The sequence below is a fragment of the Pan paniscus genome, chromosome 13 (genome assembly GCF_029289425.2).
Source record: "Pan paniscus chromosome 13, NHGRI_mPanPan1-v2.0_pri, whole genome shotgun sequence".
Lineage (NCBI taxonomy): Eukaryota > Metazoa > Chordata > Mammalia > Primates > Hominidae > Pan > Pan paniscus.
In genome coordinates this window covers 36,495,454-36,518,236 of record NC_073262.2, presented here as the reverse complement: position 1 = coordinate 36,518,236, position 22,783 = coordinate 36,495,454, and the positions used below count along the sequence as shown (strand labels likewise).

Sequence of the window (22,783 nt, the reverse complement as noted above, 5' to 3'; positions counted from 1 at the left end):
CCACTACACACTTATTAGAATGGCCAAAATCCAGAACACTGAACACCACCAGATGCTGGAGAGGATGTAGAGCCATGGGAACTCTCATTCACTGTCGGTGGCAATGCAAAATAATACAGCCACTTTGGAAGACAGTTTGGCAGTTTCGTTCAAAGATATATAAACTCTTACCATATAATCCAGCAATTGTGTTGGAGGCCAAAAGATTGAGGGTCATGATCAACTCAGTATATCACTGGAGGCTATATGAGTAAACAGCAAACAGTTCTTATAAATGCAGAATGTTGGCAAACTGACAAACTGCGTCTGCCGCCCAGAAGGAATGCGGAAGGCAGTCACGACCCAGGCACAAGTGTTGCTTGTGATTAGGCACATCTGAAGCCTGTTAGCAATAAATGAACCTGTGATCAATTAAGCAGCTGACCAATCATCACCTCCTCCCCGCTCTTTCTCCCCAGTAAATACGAAAGGCTGTCGAAGCTCAGGGGCTGCCTTTGCTCACCAGAAGCAGGTAGCTCTCTTCTTCTTCTCCTGACCCCTTCTTTTAAAACAGTTTCTTTTGTCTTAAGTTTTCATTTCTATGTTCGTCCCTTCATTCAGTCTCATAATAATGGTCTCAAGTAGTACCAGTAGTGACAGTCTCAAGTAGTAACTGTGGCAGTCAGCCACACAATTGCACTCCTTGGTATCTATTCAAAGGAGCTGAAAACTTACTTCCACACAAAAACCTGTACATGGATGTTTATTGCAGCTTTATTCATAATTGCCAAAACTTGGAAGCAACTAAGACGTCCTTCAGTAGGTGAATGGATAAATGATGGTATGTCCAGGCACAATGAATTGTTATTTAATGTCAAAAAGAAATAAGTTATCAGGCCATAAAAAGACAGGGAGGAAATACAAATGCATATTACTAAATGAAAGAGGCCAATCTGAAAAGGCTACATACTGTATGTTCCCAATGATATGACATTCTGGAAAAGGCAAAACTATGAAGATAGTAAAAAGATCAGTGGTCTCCAGGAGTTAGGGGATTAGTATAGTGTCATACTATAGTATCACAATCTGCATGGTGAGTATGTGTAATTAAAAATTTGTCCAAGCTCATAGGATGTGCAGCATCAAGAGTAAACCCTAATTTAAACTACAGACTTTGGGTGATGGTGATGTGTCAGTGTAACCTCATCAACTGTAGCAAATGTACCACTCAATGGAGGATGTTGGTAATGGAGGAGGCCACACAAGTACAGGGGTAGAGGGACATATATCTCTGTACCTTCTGCTCAGTTTTGCTGTGAATCTAAAACTGCTCTAAAAAATAGTCAATTTCTTAAAAAGAAAATAAGTACTAGTGCTATAATGTATATGAATCTTGAAATATTATGCTAAGTAAAAAGCCAAACACAAATAACCACATATTATGTTATTTCATTTATTCAAAATGTCCTGAAATGGCACATCTATAGAGACATATCTAGATTAGTGGTTTCTATAGACTGGGGTTAATGAGTAAGGAAAAGAGAAAGCTAATGGCTATGGGGTTTTGGCGAGGAGGGAAGATTAAAATGTCCAAAAATTAGTGTTGATGGTTGCAAGGCACTGTGAATATACTAAAAAGCACTTAATTATACAGTCTAAAAGGATAGATTTTATAAGATGTAAGTTGTATCTCAATCTGTTTTTTAAAAAGATCAGCCTCTAAAAATTTCTTCACCAGGAAAGTTCTATTAAGTGTGTAGTCAACGATAAGTGTGTAGTCACTATTAAGTGTGTAGTCACTTAAGCACGACATTAAGGTAACTTTTTTCAATCCATGGGCTCCACCCATTTCTTTTTTTAAACACTTTATTGGGGATGATTAGCATACAAAAAACTGCACATAATTAATGTGCACAACTTGATGAGTTCAGAGATAAGTGTATAATCTTGAAACCATCATCACAACAAAGGTTATAAACTTGAACTCATCACTTGCCAACATTTCTTCCTGCCATCTTTATTATTTTTATTTTTATTCATTTATAAGCATTTTCTTTTGTGGTAAGAGGTCTTAATAAACGATCTACCCTCTCAGCAAATGTTTAAGTATACTATACATTATTGTTAACTATGGGCCCTTCGTTGTACAGTAGACCTCCAGAACTTACTCATCTTGCATAACTAAAATTTTGTACTCTTTGAATGACACCTCTTCCTTTCCCCTCCCCCCAGCCTCAGATGACCACTATTCTACTCTCTGGTTCTACGAGTTTTACTATTTCAGATTCCTCATAAAGGTGGTTTTATGCAGTACTTGCCCTCCTGTGCCTGCTTATTTCACTTAGCATAATGTCTTTTAGTTCCATTCGTATTATCGCAATGGCAAGGTTTCCTTCTTGTGTAAGGTTAATCATATTCCATTATATGAATATACCACGTTTTCTTTATCCATCCATTTGTCTATGGACATTTAGGGTATTTCTATATCTTGGCTATTGTGAGTAATGCTGCAATGAACATGACAGTGCAGATATATTTTTGAGATCCAGATTTCAATTTCTTTGAATAAACACTCAGAAATGGGATTGCTGAATCATATGGTAATTATATTTTTACTTTTTTAGGAAACTCCATACTGTTTTCAATAGCAGCTGCACCAAGTTATTACATTAATAATACATTAATACATTCCCACCAACAGTGTACAGGGTTCCCTTTTCCCTACATCCTTGACAAAACTTGCTACCTTTTGGGTTTTTTAAATAATAGCCTTTTAAACTGGTGTGAGGTGATATACCATTGTTTTGATTTGCATTTCCCTGACAATTAGTGATGTTGAGTACCTTTGCATATACTTATTGGCTATTTATATGTCTTCTCTGGTGAAATGTCTACTAAATCTTAATATGTTTTTGATATTAACCCCTTATCAAATGGATGGTTTGCAAATACTTTCACCCATTCAGTAGGTTGTCTTTACTTTTTGTTGAGTGTTCTCTTCGTTGTGAAGAAGCTTCTTGGTTTGATATAATCCCACTTGTCTATGCTTGCTTTTGTTACCTACACTTTTGGTGTCATATCCAAGAAATCATTGTCAAATCCAATGTCTGGAAGCTTTTACTCTGTTTTCTTCTAAGAGTTTTGCTTCAGGTTTTGCACTGAAGCCCTTAAATCATTTTGAGTTGATTTTTGTATATGGTATGAGATAAGAATCCAAAGTCATTCTTTGCCTGTGGGTATCCAGTTTTCCCAATACCATTTATTGAAGAGACTATCTTTTCCCCATTATGTATTCTTGATACCATCATCAAAGATTAGTTGACTTTATGTGTATAGTTTTGTTTCTGGGCTCTCTATTCTGTTTCATTTATCTATATGGCTGCATTTAAGTAAGTACCATAGTGTATTTATTTCTGTAGCTTGTTATATATTATGAAATCAGAGAGCATGAACAGCTTTGTTCTTTATTCTCAAAATTACATTGGCTATTCAGGATCTTTTGTGGTTCCAAATAAACTTTAGAATTGGTTTTTTTCTATGCCTGCAAAAATTGCCATCAGGATTTTCATAAATATTTCATTGAATGTATAGATTATTTTCAATAGTATAAAGATTTTAACAATATTAACTCTTCCAATCTATGAACACAAAACATCCTTCCGTTAATTCATGTTTTTAATTTTTTCAACAATATTTTATAATTTTCAGTGTAGAAGTCTTTTGCCTCCTGGGTTAAGTTTATTCCTAAGTATTTTACCTGTTTTGATGCTATTGTAAGTATAATTTTTTCTTAATTTCCTTCTCAGGAAATTCCTTGTTGGCATATCAAAGTGCAATTGATTTTTACATGTTGATTTTGTGTCCTGAAACTTTATTGAATCTATTTATTAATTTTTATATTATTTTTGTGGTATCTATAGGCTTTCTACAAATAAGATGACATCATTTGCAATCAGGACGATTTTCACTTCTTCCTTTGTCACTTGGGTGTCTTTTACTTCTTTGTCTTGCCTATTTGCTATGGCTAGGACTTCCAGTATTATGGTAAATAGGAGAGGCAAGAGTGGCATCCTTACCATGTTCTGGATGCTAGAGGGAAAGCTTTCAGCTTTTCACCATTGGTATGATGTGAGCTGTGGGCTAATCATAAATGGCCTTTATTGTATGAAGTCATTTCCTTCTATATATAATATGTTGAGTTTTTATTATGGAAGAGTGTTGAATTCTATCAAATGCTTTTCTTAAATCTATTGAGATTATAATGTGATTTTTACTCTTCATTCTGTTAATGTAAACCATCCTTGCATCCCAGGAATAAATCCTACTTTGTCATAGTGTATGATCCTTTTAAACGTGCTGTTGAATTTGGTTGGCTAGTATTTTGTGAAGATTTTTGCATCTATTTTTATAAAAGATATTAGCCTATAGTTCCTTTTCTTGTGGTGCCTTTGGTAACTGAATGATGCCTCAAAAACTGAATTTGGAAATGTTTCTTGTTCTTTTATTTTTTTTAAGTTTATGACAAATTGGTATGTCTTCTTCTTTAAATGTTTGATAAAATTATCCCTGAAGCCATCTGGTTCTGGGCTTTTATTTATTGAAAGGTTATTATTATTATTATTATTATTATTACTGCTTCAATGTCCTTACTTGTTATTGGTCTGTTCAGAAGTGCTATTTCTTCTTTATTCTGTGTTAGTAGGTTGCATGTTTCTAGGAATTATCCATTTCTTCTAGTTTGTTCAAACTCTTGATGTATAATTGTTTGTCAGAGTCCCTACAATCCTTTTGATTTTGGTGACATCAACTGCAGTATCTCTACTTTCATTTCTGATTTTATTTGAATCTTCTCTTTTTTCCTTAGTTAGCCTAGGTTTGTTAATCTTCTTTATCTTTTCAAAGAACAAAGAATTTCATTGATTCTTTCTCTATTGTTTTCCTATTCTGTATTTCATTTATTTCTACTCTATTTTTTTTTTCTTCTGCTAAGTTGGGACTTCATTTTTTCTTTTTCTAGTTTCTTGAGGTACAAAGTTACCTTGTTAATTTGAGATCTTTCTTCTTTTTCAATGCAGATGTTTATTTCTATAAACTTCCCTTTTAGTACTGCTTTGCCTATATCCCAAAAGTTTGGGTATGTTTTGTTTTTGTTTGTTTCAAGATATTTTTTAATTTCCTTTTTTATTTTTATTTGACCCAATAGTTATTTAAGAATGTGTTGTTTAATTTCCACATTTTTGTGAATTTTTCCAGCTTCTTTCTATTATTGATTTCTAGTTTCATTCCATTATGATCAGGTAAAATACTTTAAATGATTTTAATTTTATTGAATTTGTTGAGAATTGTTTTGTGATCTAGCATGGACTCTATGCTGGAGAATGTTTACGTGTATTTGGGAAGAATGAGTATTCTGCTGATATTGAGTAGAATGCTCTATATATGTCTGTTAGGTCCATTTAGCCTATAGTATTCTTCAGTTCTGCTGTTTTATTGATTTTCTATCTAGATGATCTATCCTTTATTGAGAGTGGGGTATTAAAGTTACTTATGGCCAGGAGCAGTGGCTCACGCCTGTAATCCCAGCACTTTGGGAGGCTGAGGCAGGCAGATCACAAGGTCAGGAGTTCGAGACCATCCTGGCCAACATGGTAATACCCCGTCTACTGAAAATACAAAAAACAAAATTAGCTGGACATGGTGGCACGTGCCTGTAATCCTAGCTACTTGGGAGGCTGAGGCAGGAGAATTGCTTGAACCAGGGAGTCGAAGGTTGCAATGGGCCAAGATCATGCCACTGCACTCCAGCGACAGAGTGAGACTCCATCTAAAAAAAAAAAAACCTTACTTACTAGTATTATGTTTCTATTTCTTCTTTCAATTCCAAAATGTTTGCTTTATATACTTAGGGTCTTTGATGTTGGGCGAATATATATTTATAATTGTTAATCTTTTTATAAAATTGGCCCTTTATCATCATTTAATGACCTTATTTGTCTCTTATGTAATTCTTTGATTTAAAGTGTATTTTGTCTGATATAAATGTAGCCACTCCTGCTTTCTTTTGGCTACTTTTTACATGGACTATCTTTTGCCACCCCTTCACTTTTAGCCTAAGTGTGTCACTTAAATTGGGTCTCTTGTACACAGCATATAGTTGGCTATTACCTGTTCTTTTAAATCCACTCAGCCATTTATGTCTTTTGATTGGGGAGTTTAGCCCTTTAAATTTAAAGTAATTAGTGATAGGTAAGTACACTACAATTAACTTGACATTTTGTTAATTGTTTTCTGTCTCTTTTATAGTTTTTCTCTTCCTTTCTTCCTCTCTTGTTATCTTTATTGTGTTTTGATGGCTTTTGTAGTTATATACTTTGATTCTTTTCTCTCTATCTTTGGTGTATCTACTGGAGGTTTTTTCTTATGGTTACAATAAGGCTTGAATTGAACATTTTATAATTGTGATAGTCTATTTGAAGCTGACAACATCTTAACTACAATTACATACAGAAATTTACACTTTACTCCTCCACAACTTTATGTTATTGATGTCAGATATTACTTCTTTTTTATGTTTCCATTAACAAATTTCTGTTGTTACAGGAATTCTTAATAATGTTGTCTTTTAACTCATTATAGTGTTAAAAGTAATTTATGTGTCACCATTACAACATTACAATATTCTTTGTTTATCTTTATATTGACCTTTATAGTGAGATTTATAATTTCATATGTCTTGGTGTTGCTGTTTAACTTTTTTTTTTTTCATTTCACTGTTAATACCTCTTATAAGGTAGATCTAGTGGTGACAAACTCCTTTAGCTTTTGTTAGTTTGGGAAAGTCTTTATTTCCCCATCTTTTTTTTTTTTTATTTTTTTCATTTTTTTTTGAGACGGAGTTTCACTCTTTCGCCCAGGCTGGAGTGCAGTGGCGCGATCTCGGCTCACTGCAAGCTCCGCCTCCAGGGTTCACGCCATTCTCCTGCCTCAGAGGCCTCCCGAGTAGCTGGGACTACAGGCACCCACCACCATGCCCGGCAAAATATTTTTTTAGTAGAGACGGGGTTTCACCATGTTAGCCAGGATGGTCTCGATCTCCTGACCTCATGATCCGCCCACCTCAGCCTCCCAAAGTGCTGGGATTACAGGCATAAGCCACCGCGCCTGGCCATCTCTCCATCATTTTTAAAGGACAGTTTAGTTGGGTATAATACAGATACCCAGCATCAGCAATATAATACAGATTTTTTTTTTCCTTTCAGTATGCTGAATGTATCATCCCATTCTTTCCTGGCCTGTAACATTTCTTTCTTTTTAATAAGATGATTTTAAAATTTATTTTTATTTTTAAGATTAAGCATCCCCTTTGACAATCCAGAAACATAGTCCTTGCTCACTCTTTGGATACACACACCTAAAACAGTTAAAAGTGATTCCTCAATTTTCAATGACACAGTAGGAAAAAAGAATATGTTCTCAAGCAGCAGTTCAATTTTTCTGTCCTCTTTTCCAAAAAAATCTTACTTTGCTACCAAGCCACTCACCAAACTATAAGAAAAGACAATTTTTCAAAAAGCCAAGAAAACCCAGAAAAAAGAATAGGTATCAATCCAAAATTATCACCCAAAATACTGCCATTGCAAAAAAAAAAAAAAAAAAAAAATGGAAGCCAAATTCCCATAGCTTGTTAGAGAAGATATTTAAAAAGAATTCAGAAAGTCAGGACTGGAACTACAGTGGTATAGACAGATTATACTGTCACTACAGGCATATACGGTGCTAAATGTGGATAATTCAAGAACTTTCAACTTGGGAATATATTAGGCTTTCTCCTATTCCAGCAGAGGAAATAAAAACAGACATTGCTGGAGTTAATATTAAAAGTGTCCTTACAAACAGAAGGTAGGGCAAAGGTAAAGAGGGGGAATGTGGAACAAAAGTAGTAAAGACAAGTCATTTTGAATCTAGGCTCTGATGCCCAGGAAGGTTGAATAGAACTTAAATTCTTCTGAGCCAGTATCACTAAATTCTAGATTTGGCCTGAAACCAGTGGACCATATACACCACTAATAAATATCAAGTGCCCAACAGTATTTGTGGTATTACAAAATATTTTTAAAGTATTATAAATTTCCATTCTGAAAAGCAGTATATCAAAATAACACTGGACCACCCAGTCAGTTACAGAATACAGGGCTCCCTCCAAAGAGAACTGACTTGGCCAAAATTTAGGTTGGAAAGAATGTGAGTAACATGGAGTAAATTAGATCAGACTCGCAGCATAATTTTCATAAGCCTTCTACCCACCCCTGTTGTAAGGAGTAGTACTGAGGGAGCTCCAACAGAATGCCTTAGAGGGATGCTTCTCAGAGACAAAAAGGGTCTCTAAGTTTAACTCTTGACCCCTCTTTTCCTACCTAAAGCTTTGGGGAGAAAATAAATATTTAACCATTCAGTGCTTTGCACACATTATATTTAATATTCTGTTGTTTCATTTTCTGAAGCTTTGGCTTATAATTTTGCTCAACTTACAATACATTAAAAAATGTATGAATGCACCTTCATCAGTAGTACCACATGAAAATATAAAACTTGTTCTTCCATATCTTCTATACAGGAAGAGTGAATAAATAGTGCCATAAATATCCTGCAAGGCTACTTTGTGTACTTGACAAAAGATTAGGGAAAACAAATCCACTTCCATATCTTGAGCAGTCATTAACTAGTCTTCAATCCCATCTTCCCAAATATCTCCATTAACATCCACAGCATGAAACAGCCCATTAAAACATGATGAGGTAGGATCAGTGAAATGTTTGTAAGAGTCTGCTCTAGAGAAAGAACCCATGAAAATCCAACAGAAATATTGCATACAGCCAGTACATGTCATCTTATTACATTCATCAATTTCTCTATGGGAGTTCCACAACATGGCAGCTCTTTGAGTTCTTTTCTAGCCCCTCCTTACTTTCCATCTCTTCCAGTGCCTTCTGAATCACCCTCTTACGATACCTTTGTTACAAAAATCTTTTATTGGCCTCATATGCATTCAGGGATTTATTTCATAAGTCTATTAATTTATCTGCAGTCACCTTACATAGAGAGACCCCATGGTAGGTCAATTTGCCCAAGGTACAGAAGGCAAAATTGCAGCTAGAGCAGATGCCCATGCTGCAGCCAGGATTCTGCATCACGGGCAGCTGGGCAGCATGAGCAGGGGCAGTACACCACATGTGCCATCAGGTTCAAAGTGAACTGGAGGAGAAGGCAGTGATAACAGGCACTAGCTCTTTGACCTGACCAGGAGTGGCCATCGAAGGACACTTTGGTTTTGGGCAGTTGAGGCATTGGACCTGACCATCTCTGATCTGGAGTTCAAAGTCGTCCTTCAGACAAGCTTTGCAGTATACATACCTGCCCTCCAAGAAGTACATGCATTCACTGCCCAGCTTCTCACAGAAACATATTGCACAGGAAAAATTTACTATTAAAGGATTTTATGTGCTGAGCTTGATCAAAGTCCAAGATTTTCTGGATTAGACTTGACAGTGATTCCACATCCGCACAGCTCTCTCATCCACAATTTCCTCTTGGCCTACATTAGATCCAGCAGCTCCTCCAGTATCTAGCTCTGTGCTGGGAGAGGCTTGGGCTGTCATTCTCTACACTTATTTCTGAGAACCCATCTTGAGCTCAAAAGGAGAGACAATATTCAAGTACACTAGGGTCTCTTCCTTAAGAAACTGCATCCAGGCAAAAAGGACCACGCTGCCATGGTGTTCTTCCCATAGGATGTCTACGTGCTTGCATAGAGCAGATAGCACTCACAAATATCTTGAAATTCTGTGGCAAATCCAAATGGAACCTGGTTTCTCCACTTTGAACAGACTCTGCTTTTCTAAATTCATCCCCATCATAAATACTCTCCAGGGCCAACAATTCACCCTCCTGAGCTTCTCTGTCTTCTGACAACATTTAATTTTCTGAGGAACTGTTAATAACAATCAGAAGAAAGAGATATTAACACTGCAATCTCTGTTTCAGTTCAGAGTGGAGTTCGTGCAAATCCCATTTATTCTCCAGCTGGTGGAGCTGAGACTGCTGAAGCTGGATATGCTGGCCTGTAACATTTCTGCTGTGAAGTCTGCTGATGGAAGTTCCCTTTTGTGTGAAAAGTTTCTTTCTCTTGCTGTTTTTAAAATTCTCTCTGACTTTTATAACGTAATTATAATGTTTTTCCAGTATACCTCTTCGGGTTCAGCCTATTTAGGAATCTTTGGGTTTCATGAATCAGAATGTCTATTTTCTTACCTAGATTTGGAATATTTTTAGTCATTTTTTTTCTTTTTTTTTCTTTTTGAGACAGAGTCTCGCTCTGTCTCCCAGGGTAAGGTGCAATGCCACAATCTCAGCTCACTGCAACCTCCACCTCCTGGGTTCAAGCAATTCTCACATCTCAGACTCCCAAGTAGCTGGGATTACAGGTCCCAGCCACCATGCCTGGTTAGTTTTGTATTTTTAGTAGAGGCGGGGTTTCACCATGTTAGTCAGGCTGGTCTCGAACTCCCGACCTCACATGATTCACCCACCTCGGACTCCTAAAGTGCTGAGATTACAGGTGTGAGCCACTGCGCCTGGCCCATTATTTTTAAAAATAAGATTTCTTCCCATTTCTCTTTTTATTTTCCTTCTTGGACTTCCATAATGGGTATATTGTTTCATTTGATGGTGTCCCATAACTCCCATAAGATTTTTCACTCTTTTTTGTTCTTTTTTCTTTTTGTTCTTCTGACTGTATAATTTCAAATTAACTGCCATTGAATTCACCGACTCCTTCTGTTTGATTTAGCCTGCTGTGAAATGAAGATTGCTAGTAAATTTTTCAGACCAGACATTGTATTCTTTAGTTCCAGGATTTCAGTTTGATTCTTTCTTATGGTTTCTATTTCTCTGTTGAACTTCTACTTTTGTTCATGTATTGTTTTCCTGATTTAGTTTCATTGTCTATGTTCTCTTGTAGCTTCTTAAGTTTCCTTAAGTCTACTATTTTTAATTATTTGTTAATTTTTTTTAGATCTCTGTTTATTGTCATTTACTAGTGTTCTATTGAGTTTCTTTGATGGTATCATGGTTGCCTGATTTTTCAGGATTTCTGTAACCTTTTGTTAATGTCTGTGCACTTGAGGAAGCAGTCACCTCTTCTAGTTGTTACTAACTGCTGTTAGCAGGGAAAGATCTTTGCCAGTCAACTCAGTCAGATATTCCAGGTATATAAACTGGCACAGTTCACAGGTCAGCTGGGGGACAGTGTTCACAGGCATGTGTGTCTTTGGTGGGCCTGTTGCAGGTATTTGCAGGGGGCAGTCCTACTGTTGGGGTCTGTGGCTGGCCTGGGCTGCCACTGGAGTCCACAAATGGGTGTGGCTACCTTCAGGGTCTATAGGAAGGTGGGGTCACCATCATGTTCACAGGTGGGCCTGCTGCTGAGTCTACTGCCACGAAGCTCCATTTACTTTCTTTTTGCCTTACACAAATTATGAAAGCTTATTAAGTTTGTAATTTTCCATCAGTTATGGAGATCATACTTAAAGTACAGTTGTGACAATTTAATATTATATCATAAAGTACCTGGCATGAGTTTTTGTCATTGTTGTAGAATAAAATTACCAAGGAATGATGAGGAAAGGCTAAAATAAATCCCATGATACTGAATTACAGTCAGAGATATCAGCATAAACCCATGTTTATTTTAAAATATTTGCAAATAGATATAGGAATAATTATTGATATGTATGTATGCATGACTTAACATACATATACATATTTCCTAGCTTTGTGAGCAGAGAGGACTTAGAAGCAGATATTCCAATATCAATCAGCACATCTAATATCCATATCTTAATTACTAAATACTATTCTCCAATAAAGAGAATAAGAACTCCCTGGAGAAATGGCTGATTCTAGGACCAGGGCAGCAAAAATACAAATAAATCTGGACCATCTTGTAGTGCCAGAAAAAAGAAAGCACTTTAACAATAACAAAACAAAGGATGGGTACATAACAATAGGACATAAGAGCCACCTGAAACATTTTTAAATGGGCAAAGATGGAATAATTTTAACAAAATAAATAGAGATAATACTAGATTATGACCACCCAAAATTAAATAAATATCCAGTTCATACTGATCTAAACAAATGATTAAATACATAAATAAACTGGGGAAAATAAACGAATATTCTTTAGAAAAGAATTTTAAAGAAGAAACAGAAAGGAAATTAAGGAAAAATAATATCACCATTACATACTATGATACAGGCTGGGAATCCCTTATCTGAAATGCTAGGAGCCAGAAGTATTTTAGAATGTTTTTTGATTTTGGAATATTTTTATTATATTTACTGGTTGAGCATCCCAAATCTGAAAAGTCAAAATTCAACATGCTGCAATGAGCATTTTGTTTTAGCATTGTTAGTGCTCAAAAAGTTTTGGATTTTGGAATTTTATATTTGGGATACTCAACCTGTGATGGCTGTAGGCAGGATCCATAGATGAATGCTAAAATTTGTGGGTGGATCTTTATAAGGAAAGAGTATATTTGCTTAGACTTAAAGTATCATGCTCAAAATATTAATCAATTACTGTGGTGGTTTTAACATTTGTTCACAAATTCCTCTTAAGTTTTCAGTGAAGAAAGCTTATATCACTAGTAGTAGTCATGTTGATATCACATACCTCTGATAACATGATATGATGCTATCAGAGAATGTATCACCTCCGTGATATTCTTCTTGCCCAGAACCTCAGTCAAATCATGAGAAAACATTAGAAAACCCCAAGCTGAGGGACCCTCTACAAGTACCTGACCAATATTCTTCAAAACTGTCGAAGTAAACAAAGAACAAAGAGAGACTGATTAGAGGAGACTATGATGATGTCATGATGACTAATGCAATATCTGATATCCTGGATTTAATTCTGGAGCAGAAAAAAGACATCAGTAGGAAAACTTGTGAAACCTGAATAAAGTCTGCAGTTTAGATAATATAATAGTATGCCAATGTTAAGTCTTGGTTTTAGTAAATATACCATGGTTACATAAAAGACTAATGTTAGGGGAAGCTGGATGAAAGCTATTCAGGCATTCTCTCATCTGCACAATTCTTCTGTAAATATATAATCAGTTTAAAATAAAAACGTTTTTTTAAAAACTGCTGTATATCCTTAATAAATAATAGCTATTATCATAGCTTTCTAAGATGATTCCTCTTCTATTGATTATACAATCCACTTTCCCCTTTTCTGAGAAAAAACTTTCTCCTTGGCCTCCAGATCCCTTTGGTTATAATGGTGAGTTTCCCAGAAATCACATTAGTGAATATGGTGCCTCCTACTACATACCTCCTATGCCCTGCCCTGTCATAGTTGATTGGACCAGGAATGGGGCCCTTGACTGAAACTGAGCCAATGAGCCCCTTTCCCAGGGAATTTCAGATTCCAGATACATCTGTCTGACATCTTGACTAGGGAGATCTATTTAAGAGCTTTTAGAAGCTATTTTCTAATATCTTGCCTGAGAAGCGAAGAAGCAATTCTATAGCAAAGGAGCAGAATAAAACAGACATGCCCTGAGAGGGAGATAAATCGGTAGAGAGAAGACTACCTGGGTCACTGTGGAACTCCAGCCTTTAATTCTGAATTCTACCTGCTTCCCTACCCTTAGATTCCACAAAATAACCACTTTCCCTGTTGCTCTTTAGGTATAAACTGGCTAGATTTGGTTTCTGTTAATACAACTAAAAAGTGTTAATATAACCACTTTGTAGAAAATGACATGCAATGCATCTAGACTCTATTTCCTGTTGTGTTTGCTTTCCAATAATTCAGGTCAGTAATTTTTTAGTCATATTTTATATAAGCTATCTGGTTAAATTGCCTCTATGTTTACATGTATACCACACCTTTTCTATTCTGATCATTTGTTTATTCTGTGTTCACTCTCCAAAATGCCTTCATTTTATCTCACGCCCCAATTCTATCTATACTTCAGGGCTTGATTAAAATGTCATCTCTTTCATGCAGACTTCCCTGTCACCCGCCCAAAAAGAGAAAGAAAAAAAATCCGATGTCCCCTTATCTGCACCTTTTGTGGCAATTATTTCTTTTTATTTGCATAATTATTTACATATATTTATTTTCTTTCCTCTTAGATATGAAGCTACTTGAGTTCACTATCCCTGTTCTTATTCAGGCACCATTTCAAGAAATATTTATATAATAATGTAAACACATACATTAATTTCAACTGCTTTAAATAAGACAGAAATGCAAGATATTAATAATATTCAACAGCATCTTTTTCCTATACTTAATAGGAAAAAAAATTTTAAGTAAAGTTATCTCACACATACTTCTAAAAATATATTGGAAAATAGCTTCATCACCCTGGGTTTGGCAAAGATGTCTTTTTTTTTTTTTTTTTTTTTTTTTTTTTGAGACGGAATCTTGCTCTGTCACCAGGCTGGAGTGCAGTGGTGCAATCCCAGCTCACTGCAACCTCTGCGTCCCAGGTTCAAGCGACTCTCTTGCCTCAGCCTCCCAAGTAGTTGGAACTACAGGAGCATGCCACCACACCCAGCTAATTTTTGTATTTTTAGTAAAGATGGGGTTTCACCATGTTGGACAGGATGGTCTTGATCTCTTCACCTTGTGATCCACCCGCCTGGGCCTCCCAAAGTACTGGGATTACAGGTGTGAGCCACCGCGCTTGGCCAGATTTCTTAAACAGGACACACAAAAGTACTAATAAAATAAAAGTGAATACATTACACTATATTAAAATTAAGAATTTCTGTTGATCAAAAAAGTATAATTTAAAAATGTCATTAAGATGGGAGAAAATGTTTGTAATATACATAAAAGACTAAAACCCAGATATTTAAAAATGTACAAATCAATTTTTTATTTAAAAAAGGACATATTCTAATAGAAAAATGCACAAAGACTTGAGCAGGTCCTTCACAGAAAGGGATATCTAGATGGCCATTAAACTTATGAAAATGTGCATGACATCCATAGTCACCAGAGAAATAATGCCTATTAGCCACAGTGAGATACCACTTCACACCTGCCAGAAGAGCTGAAATGAAAAAGATGGAAAAAAACAAGTGTTGACCAAGTGGGTGAGGAAGTAAACCAGGAGGCATTGCTACTATGAGTGTAAGCTGATGCAATTATTTTAGAAACTAGCTCAGTATGATGAACTAAAGCTGAACACAGGCATAATTTATGACCCAGTAGTTCACACCAATGCATGTATACGTGTGTACATCAATAGACATGTATAAGAATGTTGATAGCACCATTATTCATCATAGCCAGAACCTGGCTATGTTCATACAGAAGCACATTATACAACATTCACACAGAGGCCCATTAAATAGCAATGAGAATGAACAAATTATTGCTAAACTCAAAATATATGGATGATTGTATAAACATAATATTGAGTGTTTGTTTTTTAAAGCAGGAACAAAGATTTTTCTACTGTGGGGTTCAGCTTACGTAAAGTTCAATACTATGCAAAACTAATCAGCGATGTTAGAAGTCAGATTGTGGTTATCTTTTTTCAGGTGCTAGTGCCTAGGGTGCTGGTATATTTCTTAGTCCAGAGACTGACTATACAAGTGTATTCACTTTGCAAAAACCCAGCAAGTTGTAAACTTATAATTTGTACACATTTCTTTATGATGGTTATGCCTTAATAAAATATTTTTAATAAAAGGTTTTTACACATTATTTGCAGCAACAATTTCACTGCCTTAGGCACCATGCCAAAGAGTTGTGTATGTATGAATTACATACCCTTTTAATAGCACAAAAACTATTAAAATCAATATTTTTATATTACACCTTTAAGAATTAAGAGGTAAAATTACACAGTGATTTATTCAGCAGTACAAATGGAAACAATAATAAGTGTTTATTGATTCTGAAATTATGGAGGCCTGAGAATTTAAATCAGAGTTTCAGTATGCTGAAGCAATTCATTTGTTCAAATCACCTTGGCATTTATGATTAGCTAGAATTTGATTAATCGGGGGTATATGTCATCATCTTGCAGTGTGAAAGTATCCCCCCAAGTCTCTTTTCTTTTCCTTTGGTGTATTTTGATCTGGGGCGTTCTGGGACTGTCCTTAACATTATAAGCTCATTTGGAAAGGCAGATAATGCTTAAAATCTAGCCAAGTGGGTTATGGCTCCATTAAAACTATCAGAAGGATCAGTAGAAAGAAGTAATAAGAATCTATCTAGGCCAAGAAACAAAATCTGCTGTATGCTATGGAAATCTCCAGAAAAAAGGTGCTTCCTTCCCACCTCCAATCCATAGTGAACTTAAAACAATCCCTAGGACTTCAAGGCCTAGTACAAAAACATTTTGTTAGGTTTTCTGGGTTTCAGCGATTTTTCTCAGTAATTAGATTTAAGTTCAAATAGACATTGGTACGCCTGGAAGAATCACAGAAGGCACTACAGGGCATAAAGCAACAAGGAACTGTGCACCTCAGAGTAGGAGTGGTTGCGAGTTAAGGAAAGGAAAAGGGAGCCCTTTATATTGTATACATTTTTTGAGACTCAAAGATGTAAGTGATGGTTCAGGCCAGTTAACCCTGGCATGCTAAATATTTGCTAGTCACAACTCACCATCTTGTTCCTTCAAAATGGGCACTAATGTTATCAACAACCTTGCCATTTCACACACACCCTCAAAGAGTTCAGGCTTCTTCCTGGGTTTCATACTTTAGGGGTCTTCACAAATTCCTAACTCTCTCTCTCTCACACACACATACACACACACATACATACACATACACACACACACACACACACAAGTATACCTATTAAAAAGCACATATGTGCCTCTGCCACTCAAGACCCTGTCCTTGACACTGACATCATGTCACTAGAACCCTGTACTGCTCAGTTCCCAGGTAATTGCTATTCCACACCTCTTGCCCTACAAACTCAACTGTGCCCTTATGTGGTGAATGTATGAGGACTGTGCTAATTCCAGTATCAGAGTCAGAAGCTGCCTCCCAGTTGCTGTGGATTGAATGTGTTCCTCCAAAGTTCATGTATTGGAAACAATCCCCAAAGCAAAAGTGTTGGGAAATGGGGCCCTTTGGAACGTGAATTGATTAGTGCCACCATAAAAAGGGCTTGAAGGAGTGGGTTCACTTTCTTCTGCTCATCTGCCATGTGGGGACACAGCAAGAAAGCCCTAACCAGATGCTAGCACCTTGATCTTAGACTTCCCAGCCTCCAGAACTATGAGAATATAAATTTCTGTTCTTAATAATTATATTCAGATGTCTTTGGTATTTTACCAATTTTTAGTTATGTAAAAACCATGGATGTAATTCACATATCTTTTAATTTGGTTTTATATGTGCTATAAAAGTTATATTAGAAACAATTGGAAGATAAAATATATGTTATGTAACAGCTTTTAGGATGATTTATCACATTTAAATATTAGCATATGGCATGTAGGCCTCCATTTCTTTATCTTGCTGCAGACTTCACAAATGTAAAACGAAGGTCTGCAATAAGTCAGATAAAACTCTATCACCTCATTAATACCATTTCTAGTTTTTAGTCTTCATATTTATTCTCTGATGTGAAGGTTATTTTTTAAAAAGTAAAAACAAAAGAATTATTAGGAGTTTTAGCACCAAAACCTAATGTAATATTATACCAGTAACTTTTTTATCTTCCTAAGTCTTTTAATAATCAGAGGTGGTTTTTCCTGTTTTCAAATGTTAGAATCTGATTATCTTTTAATCAAACATTAGTTTATTCATAATCATCTGCATTTTTATTTTTTATTTATAGGATACTTTATATGCATAATATTTCCCAAATCTGCCTAATCCTAAAAAGTCACATGGACCACTTCCAACACACAAATTTCTACATCCCAACCCATATCCATATTTCCTGTATTGAAATATCTAGGAAAGAGAAGCTTGTGTATCTTTTTTTTTTCCTTTTTTCCCTCTTCTCCCCTCCCCTTTTTAATGAACACCTGAAAGGATTCTCATCAAAGAAGTCTGAGTAACACTGTTTTGTAAGGAAGCATTTTTCAGTGACGAATCACAGATTATTATTCAACTTCTCCCAGCTTGTTAGGTCAAAGAACAAACATAGGTCATCTCTTTTATGACCTAGAGTTGGGTCATATAACATCTGTCTCTCTGTCTCTTTTACTCTCTTTCTCTCTCTCACCCTCCTCAAAACCAAATGTCTTTTAGTAACATCTTACAGTTATTCAAAGCACTTTCACATCTATAGTATTGTCTTAATTTATTCTCAAAACCAGGCTATGATAGAGGTGTTATTATCCTCAAGTAGTAGATTGAGAGACTGGACATAGAAGGGCTGAGGATCCTGTTGACATCGTCATGTATCTAGGCACAGATGAGACTAAACTAGGTCTCCAGTTCTAGTGTCAGTTAGCTCTTACAGTATGATACACAACCACAAAAACTCAGTGGTATTCAGCAAAGAGCATATAGTTTGGGTTCAAGTGCCTGAGACTGGGCTGGGGCAGCTCCTCTTGTGCATCTCATACTGGAACTCATGCTAGAGGCACCTGGGGCATAATCTTCTCCTGGCACTGCAGAAGCACAGTGCAGAGGGAAACAAGCCTAACCACTCATAAAAAATTTCAAGCCTCTGATTACATCATACTTGCTAATTTCCCTTTGGCTAAAGCACACCCAAGTCAAGGAGGCAGGAAGCACACTCTAAAATGCTAAAATGAAGCCATAGCAAAGGAATGAATCGATTATTTTACCAGAGCTAAGGAAAACTTTGCATCAGTTATTCAATCTACTTCACTCAAAGGCACAGTTCTTTCTACTAGATCATACTACTTTGACCTTCAAACTTTGACATTGGCTTATTTCCATGGCTTACCCTGGCTATTTTAAAATTTGCTACATAGGAAAAAAGTAATTTTACAAATAATGTATAATTAAAAGTTCATCACAAATTAGTGTATTACCTTATACAAAAATAATAAATATAAAACAAATGTTTCAGTAAATAAGAGAATATATTACTAGTTCAGCTTGCTGAGTCTACCATAAAATAATGTTTCATGCTAAAAGTTTTGTCTATTGTTTGACTAAACACTAAAGAGCTTTCTTTTAAGCAAATCCACAAGTAATAGTAGAATAGCTAAGAATTTGTACAGTTATGAAATATAAGCTTAGAAAATGAAGAAAATGTTTTTAAATGTTAAATTTCTAAGTCTATACCTTCAGGCAATTGCATATCTTGAATTTTGAAATTTTCTTTTTCAAATAATGACTAGGAAATTTGTTTTAAAAAGTCAGTTTCCTGTTATATTCTGTAGACAAATATTTTTCAGAAAAAAATTTAATATTAACATTTTAATCACTAAGCAGGAGTTATTAATAATGGAATTCCTTGAATGAACTATTGTTTTCAAAAGACACATATATACATTTTTTCAATTTAATTAATATTTAATCATAGGAAGCATGTTTTTAATTGGACAAAAGGTAGACTCTGGCATCATGAAATTTGGGTTCTAGTAGGTCAGTTCAAATATAGTTAGAGCACAGGCATAAAACTGACTCTGTTATCAAGTTGCTTGTGAAACATGTTGAAATAAAAGTGATTGTATTATTAGTCAAAATATTATCTGCCCCTACATTTGGGAGGTTACACTTTCACCTTATGAAGTATCAGGCATAGTTATTTGCCCAGCAGTGACCTCCCTGTGAATGCATTATACAACCCTGCCCTGCTGACTTCAGGCATATATACCTTGAGGTATCCCTCCCTGCAGGAGGATTGTGTGTCCCTGTGATGGTGAACCCAGGACTTTTTTAACCAATGAAATATACTTGGAAATGACCTGGGCCACTGGAAGAAGATATTGGGTACCACTGTATGGTTATGCCATGCTCCGTTCCCTCTCTATGATGAGGCTGTACACATTTCCCATTGATACTGCTTCCTCTGCCTTGATCACAAGCAGAGATGTAGAACAAAGTTTCAGCTGACCTTTGATAAGCCAGCCGTAATGTGAATGAGAAATGAATCCTTGTCTTTGTAAGCAACTAAGATTTGGCTTAACATTCTACAGACTAAACTTATACTCTACAGCCTAAACTTACTGGTATAGAAATTGATCCCCAAAGTGAGTGTTATCATAACACAAAACCTGAAATACGTGGCATTAGCTTCACTGCTGGACAGTGGATAACCAGGAAACTTATGTACAGTGGAAAGATGTGACCCCTACCATGTAGTGGTAAATTGGAATAACTAGGAAGAAAGATAATATACGAAATGAGCTCATGGCTTTAAGTGGAGAGGTTGGGAGACATAATGTTAGGACCATTCTTTGGTTGCTATTGGATGCATTTGGTAAGGTACTGCAAAGAAATGAACTCAGAAAAGGACTGATGGCTTGTAAATAAGAGTCAAAGGAAATAAAGAGAGCACAGAAATTTGTGGGCCTTTCAGTTTTGAAGGATGCAACTGTTTTTCATCTCCAACTGGTAAAACATTAAACCAAAAGAGAAAGCTTTGGGTGACAAAGGCCAATTTGAAAAGAAGTTTCATGGGAAAGACAAAATCAAGCATGTGACCATAAAACCCATTGTGAAACTTCTGAATCAATTAAGAAATCAAACAAAAATCCTTTCAGTTAGACAAACGGCAGAAGGAGAACATACTAAGGATGTGCCTTCTGTGAAAATCTCATCAGCTTACAATGCCCAGAATTAATATTAGGAAAAGGAGCACGTATCAAGAATTGTTGATGTAGGTATTGGTACAGGAACTAAATAAAATAAAATAGACAAAAGGCCATGTAAATTTTTGAGAGAGTTGTACTCAAAAGATCATCCAGTCTGGACTAAATAAGAATGACTGAGACATAAAGTAACTCTTGGTCCTGAACTTTCTGTGAGTAGTATATCATTTGAGGTTAAGTCAGGAAACCAGACCCACTATATGTATCACAAGGAGAGCATCCATCGAAGTACAGAGAAACAACAAAAAAAAGAAAAGAAAAAGGAATAAGAGATTTAATATGGGAATTAGAGTTTATACAAACATGAGTGGAGCTGGGAAAGTAAAGGGGTTGGACGTAGAACTTGAGAAATTGTCACTAATGATTTTATCCTGATGTGCTGGCATGGGAGCACAAGTTGGAGCTTGCAGGAAAATATAAGTAACCTGTGTGTGTCACTGCCAAAGAGGAACTGGAGAACCTGGCAAAGAAGGAGCACAGGGAGAGTCTTGTGTAAGCCTCTGTGGATCCACAAGCCAAGATCAGGTGGGCTTGAGGCAGCTGTTGGTCAGTGTGGCCAGCCATCAAGATGAGATGGAGCAGCAGAGTTACAACCAGAGACTCACCAGGCACCTCTGCAGATGATGCCTGATGCCAATAACCTCCCAAGAATGATGTCCTCTACTCTTATCTGCCTTCCAATCTCACAAAATTTCTTTTAATGGACCAATCCATCTGACAACCATACAGAGAAGATTCTGAGAAATGTAGTTCCTAATTTTAGACAGGAGCCCAGGTGCTAAGTCAACAGTAGACAATTCAACACAGAAAGGAAGCAGGCTCAGAAGCAGCTGGGGGTGAGGGGAGGGCAAGGAGAGCATTTTCAAATGTGGCCAAAGATGATCATGAAAAACATAGGAACTCCCAGAAGATGGGGCTAAAAGTCATAGAATACAATGGACTGAAAATCTACTTACATGAACAGAGACTAGGTGACTAGGCTGTGAACTTGGAACAATTCTGCACTGCCCCCCAACCACCCCCCTTGCCCTGCCACTGCACCCCCGGCTCAGTAGAAGAATCTTGCTTAATAGGATTTCAGAATATCTATGGACCAGTAACTGCTCTGTGCATCTTATTGTTCTCCTTTCCAAATAGAAGAGTTAACTGTCATTATCCTGTCCCTGTTCTTCCATCCACTCAGTGTTCGAGTCATTTTATATACTTTTTAAATACAGCTTGACAGGTACCTGCAAACTGTAGCCTTCAGGCCAAATCTGGCTGTCTCCCATTCTTGTTAAGTACAGATGTCTTGGAATGCAGTTCATTAGGCTTTCTATGGCTGTTTTTGCATTATAAGGGCAGAGATGAGTAGTTCTGACAGAAAATGTAGGACCAACCCACAAAGCCTAAAATATTTACCAATCTGGCTCTTTGCAGAAAAAGTCTGTCAACTCATAAATAAGATCTACACAATGCAATTGGTGGCTGTTGCAGGAAGTCAGGGACCCCGAACGGAGGGACGGGCTGAAGCCACGGCAGAAGAAGATAAATTGTGAAGATTTCATGGACATTTATTAGTTCCCCAAATTAATACTTTTATAATTTCTTACACCTGTCTTTACTGCAATCTCTGAACATAAATTGTGAAGATTTCATGGGCATTTATCACTTCCCCAATCAATACTCTTATAATTTCCTATACCTGTCTTTACTTTAATCTCTTAATCCCATCATCTTCGTAAACTGAGGATGTATGTCGCCTCAGGATCCTGTGATGATTGTGTTATCTGCACAAATCGTTTGTAGAGCATGTGTGTTTGAACAATATGAAATCTGGGCACCTAGAAAAGGAACAGGATAATAGCGATTTTCAGGGAACAAGGGAGATAACCATAAAGTCTGACTGCCTGCAGGGCCGGGTGGAACAGAGTCATATTTCTCTTCTTACAAAAGCAAATAAAAGAAAT

At 36.3% G+C, this 22,783-nt stretch overlaps 1 pseudogene; it reads right to left on the bottom strand.

The window, feature by feature from the left end:
- Nucleotides 1–2,375: 2,375 nt before the first annotated feature.
- LOC100971510 (E3 ubiquitin-protein ligase RNF14-like) lies at nucleotides 2,376–21,823 on the bottom strand (annotated as a pseudogene).
- Between the last annotated feature and the right edge of the window lie 960 nt (nucleotides 21,824–22,783).